We start from the raw sequence: 5,656 nt of genomic DNA on the forward strand, positions 1-5,656 counted from the left end.
TTTTGATCCCCAAATAAGTAAAATTAGAAGTATTCTTAAATGTGGTTTGTATTGAGGGACAGCTTCTCTCTGATTGCTTAAAAAAGAGGATGTTTGACTTGGATTCATTCAGTTTATATCCTGAAATTGATCCAAAAGTATTTATTAATCTAAGGAGATTTGGAATAGAGCACTTTAGCTGGGTCAGGAACAGGACTATGTCGTCTGCGAATAACCCTTTTTTATTCTCTACATTCCCTATTGTGATTTCTGTTATACTGCTGTTTTGTCAAATTCGATTGCAAGTGGCTCAATTGCTAATGCAAACAGAAGGGGCGAGAGGGGGCGTCCCTGTCTGGTCCCTCGTTGGAGTGTGAAGGGTTGGGAGGTAAAAAAGAATTGTCATGACTGATGCGCTTGGGGAGAGATATAACATTTTCACGCACTTACAGATGTATTCCCTAAACCCAAACCGCTGAAGCACTTCAAAAAGATAATTGTGTTCCACCCTGTCAAACGCTTTTTCAGCGTCCAGGGAGACTGCTGTGTCTGGGCTTTCCTTCCTCACACCTATAATATTTAGTAGTCTTCAAATATTATGGAAACCTGGACGACCCTTTATGAATTCATTTTGGTCAGAGGTGATCAGAGAGGGAAGATGGTTTTCAAGACGTTTTGCAAACACCTTTGCTATAATCTTAGCATCTGAGTTTATTAGTGAAATAGGGCAATATGACCCACATTTTATGTGGGGTTTATCCGGCTTTAGAATCAGTGTTATTAAGGCCTCTGTTAAGGAGGGAGGTAAATATTTTGCTTCAATTGATTAGACAAACATATTAAAGAGGGGTGGCATAAGAATCTCCTTAAAGCATTTGTAGATGTCAATGGGTATACCCGAAGGACCGGAAGCTTTCCCTCAGTTCATATGGGACAGCGCTTCAAACAGTTCCTCCTTTGTAATGGGAGAGTCTAGCTCCTCTTTAACCCTTTCCTCTAAAGTTGGAATGGTAAGCTGATCCAAAAAGGGGTGTAGGTCATTAGTATCCAGGGACTCTAACGTATAAAGGTTCATATAATATTTTTGAAAAGCTCTGTTAATTTCTGCTGGATTAGTTGTTGTCCCACTTTCAGTTTCAATCGCAGTGATAGCCCTTTCATTTTGCATCATTCACAAGGAGATGGGTCTTATTTGTATTGCTACTAGTATAAGAAGTCATTACACCTCTAATATAGGCTTTAAAGGCTTCCCATCTAATAGATGCTGAGGTTTCATCTGTATTTGTAGCAAAGAAAAACTCAATATTTTTTTTCACAAAGTATAGAAAATTCTGATCATGTAGCCATCTCGGGCTAAGCCTCCACACTGTTTGGCCCCTGGCATGTGGAGTGAGGCGGTAATACAAAAACAATAGGGCATGATCTGAAATAACTTTTCCTTTGTGCCCACAGTCCTGTACATTGGTCGCAAGAGTCACAGAGATTTTAAAATAATCTATGCGGGATTGTGTTTGGTGTGTGTTTGAGTGGCACGAATATTCTAGTGTGGTGGGATTTCTAATTCTCCAGATGTCACAAAGATGCAGCTCTGACATGAAGTGGCCTATCACCCTTCGGGTATTTGTGTGGGAGGAGTCATTTCTTGATGAACTGTCTAGAAGGGGGTTAGGAGCACAATTAAAATCTCCACCCATAATTATTTCACCTCGGAAAGAGGAAATGGTCATGAAGAAGTTCCTAAAGAATGTGACATCGTCATTGTTGGGCCCATAAACATTTACAAGAATAATTTCTTGATTCAAAAGAGTTCCCCCAACCATCACAAATCTACCCGCAGGATCCAGAAGAAGTTTGTGAACCCTAAAGGGGACAGATTTATGGATAAGGATTGCTACTCCTCTTGCCTGTGAAGAGCAGAAGGAAACTAGAATTTGACCAGGCCATCTCTTCCTTATGCGCACAATCTCATCTGGCAATAAATGAGTTTCTTGGAGAAATATGACTTTTGCTTGGAGTAAGTAAGTAAGACTTTATTTATATAGCACATTTCATACAATAATTGTAGCTCAAGGTGCTATACATAAAATCAATAAAAACAATAAAAACAATAATACAAGTAATAAAAGTCATAATTAAAATAGCAACAATAATATAACTAAAAAAAGTAGTAAAACACTTCTGAGATAAAATAACTTAAATGCTTCGGTAAAAAGGTAGGTTTTAAGCTGTCTTTTAAAAATGTCTCGCGTGTTTGCTTCCCTAATATTTATGGGTAATTTGTACCATAGTTTTGGGGCGTAATTAGCAAAGGCCGAATGACCAATCTTCTTATGACTGCTTCTGGTGACCTCTAATAGGCCTGCATTTGATGATCGCAGTGTTCTAGCTGGTGTGTAGTTTATAAGGGAGTTAGCAATGTAGCTAGGTCCTTGTCCGTGTAGAGCTTTGTATGTGAGGAAAAGGACCTTAAAGTAAATTCTGAAAGTGACAGGGAGCCAGTGTAAAGTAGCTAGGACTAATGTGTTCTCTCCTTTTAGTTTTGGTTAATAATCTAGCTGCAGAATTTTGAATGAGCTGTAGTCTTTCAGTGGTTTTCTTGGGAAGACCAGTGAAAAGTGCGTTACAGTAGTCCAGCCGGCTGGATATAAAAGCATGAATTAACTTCTCTGCATCATTTTGGTTTATGAATGGTCGTACCTTTGCTATATTCCTCAGGTGAAAGAAAGCTGTTTTGGTCACTTTATTTATGTGAGAGTTGAAATTCAAATCTGAGTCCAGGATTACACCGAGACTCGTCACCTCTGGTTTAAGACAGGGGGTTAAGCCTCCTAGATTCTTAGTAAGCATTTCTCTTTTGGATTTGGGGCCACATAATAGGACTTCGGTTTTGTCTTCATTTGATTTAAGAAAGTTATCATTCATCCATTTGTTTATTGCCAACAGGCAGTTGGTAATGGAATTGATGGCCATTGCATCGTTGAGTTCAGTGGATATATATAGTTGTGTGTCATCCGCATAGCTATGGAAATCTATGTTGTGTTCTCTGATTATGTCGTGGAGTGGTAACATATAAAGAGAAAAAAGTAATGGACCCAAGCATCTTCTTTGAGCAACCCCATAGCAGTTCTCATGTTTCTTGGACCTATGGTCTCCTAAACTAACATAAAACTTCCTTCCTGTGATGTGATTTTATCCAGTTCAATACACTATCCGTGAACCCAATAAGCTTTTCCAGTCTATTGATTAGGATGTCGTGATCAATGGTATCAAATGCTCCACTGAGATCTAGCAGGATAAGGATCAAGACTTTATTTGCATCGGAGTTTAGTCTGAGGTCGCTAATTATTTTGGTGAGAGCAGTTTCAGTACTGTGATATTTCCTGAAACCTGACTGCGAGACTTCCAGGGTGTTATTTTCTTCAAGAAAAGAATTTAATTGGACTAAAACTATCTTTTCCAGTACTTTACTAATAAATGGAAGGTTTGATATTGGTCTGTAATTTGCAAGTAGACTGTTATCCAATTTGGGTTTCTTTAACAGGGGCTTTACAACAGCAGTTTTGAAGGCATCTGGGAAGACGCCAGTTCTAAGGGATGTGTTTATAATCTCTAGCACCGGACCTGAGACACTATCAAACACTCGCTTAAAGAATGTTGTGGGTATAGGATCAATATCTGAGGTTGTGGAGTTAGATTCGCTGACAATTTTGGAAAGTTCACTAAGTGTGATACAGGTAAATATGGTTATGTTGCAGAATCTACTGATGTCAGTTTCGACCCCACTTTTAATAATACTAGCTCTGATCAAAGTTATTTTGTTCTTGAAGAGGTGGAGGTTGGAGGTGTTTAAGTCTGGACAGTATTTGTTTACTTTTAACTAATTTTCTCATACCCCTGACATTCCATGAAGTAATATTGAGATAGGGGGCATTACTCATAACCCAGCCTTCGTAATATTGTCATTAAAATTTCAACTCCTCTATAGGAGACCAGTGTGCCATCAAAACATGAAAAAGAACAAAAATAAAAAATAGTAATAAACACCCCCTCTCTAGAACGGAGACGGAGCTCTCCTAAATTCCTGCGCCCCCTATTTGCACAGACCCCACTCACACTCTTGCAATACACTAAAATTCCGGACAACTTGCATTGATCCTTAACTAAGGAGCAGATACAAATCATTAAACAAATTTGGGTGGAACCCACGTCCGGCAGAATGAATTATGTATAAAAAACTAAAAGTATACCCAAGTATGTGTGATTACTGACCCATGACATTATCTACAATAAAACCAAACTTATTAATACAATCGAACCGAGGGCCAGCTATAGTACAGCCAATGTGATACACAGTAGTATAATCCAATAAAGCTTATTCTAAAGGTGCCAGTATGGTACTCCGACTCCGTTACGGATGGGCGGGCCGCCGGATAGGACGGATTAATTAGCATTTCTGTTGCCTTTATGGTTCTTCGAAGGCTGGGGGTGCTGAAAACACTTCACCGCCAGAACAGTAGGTGGAGAAGCGTTTTTTTGTCGAAAACACGTTGCTTTGTTGCATCTTTGTAAGTCGTTGTTTATCTCCCACTTCTCATCACACGTGTGACAATCTTACCAGCTGTCACTAGTCAGACGATGAGTGCAGCAGGTGCAGTCACATAATATTATATTAAAGACAAACTCAAGGCCCGCCACGTCATTTTATGTGGCCCGCGGAAGATTAATGGGCTATTGAAATAAGTCTACGCTGCTTTACAGCGTGCATTGACCATAAACGACATCTCTCACCATGCATTTCAATTGTGTTACGGCAAAGTGACGACATCCCGCCTCTAGAAAGCAGTGTATGCACATCAGTGTTAAACGCAAAGTTTAACTGGGTGAAGGCGAGCATGGTTTGAATGACAGCACTCCAATGCAGCCGGTTCTGCGAACGTACCCCATGTGCATTTTCAGCCAAGGTCCTCGGGCATTCAACCCAAGTTGGTATCGCTCTCGAACTTGGTTAGAGTACTCAGCCAAGCTAGCATGTTTCTGCTTCCCTTATCGACAATTTGGAGCCAGCAATGATGAAGACATCACCTTCATAAGACAAGGTTTTACCTATTGGAAAACGGCAATGTTTATTTTACATAAAGCTCAAAAAGCTATTCTGCGTTCAGATGAAGAGCAAAACAAGTTTGGCTCATGCGCTATGCGCGCTTGCATATTGTCACCAAACACTGAGAAAAATTTGCTAATTTATCCTCCAAGAAAAACAGTAGATTGTCCAAGAATTAAAAGGCGGACTTAAATTGCAGCATAATATGCCCTATGTTCACAAAAGCTACAACAAAAACACCATGTTTTTACATCGTTACTGACGTTACATCGTAGTTACAACTGGCCCTTTGACGGCAACCTGATGTGGCCCTCGGTGAAAATGGGTTTGACACCCCTGCGATATAGACAAGGCTCTGGTTTTGTGAATTCATTTCTCCACCAAGTGTATAATCCAATGTGAAAATGATAAACAAAAAGACTGATATAATGGAAACAAAAAGATCCATACAAACTGTATGTACAGTCAAAACTACAATGTACTACTGTAGGTCACTAAACTGTGGCAGTCAGTGCACAGACAAACTCACGTTTCTGAATTCGCTTGAGTAGAGCATAAACTAGCTCACAATAAAAT

Source organism: Hypomesus nipponensis, chromosome 23, assembly GCF_054491055.1.
Source record: "Hypomesus nipponensis isolate SF chromosome 23, ASM5449105v1, whole genome shotgun sequence".
In the NCBI taxonomy this organism is placed as follows: domain Eukaryota; kingdom Metazoa; phylum Chordata; class Actinopteri; order Osmeriformes; family Osmeridae; genus Hypomesus; species Hypomesus nipponensis.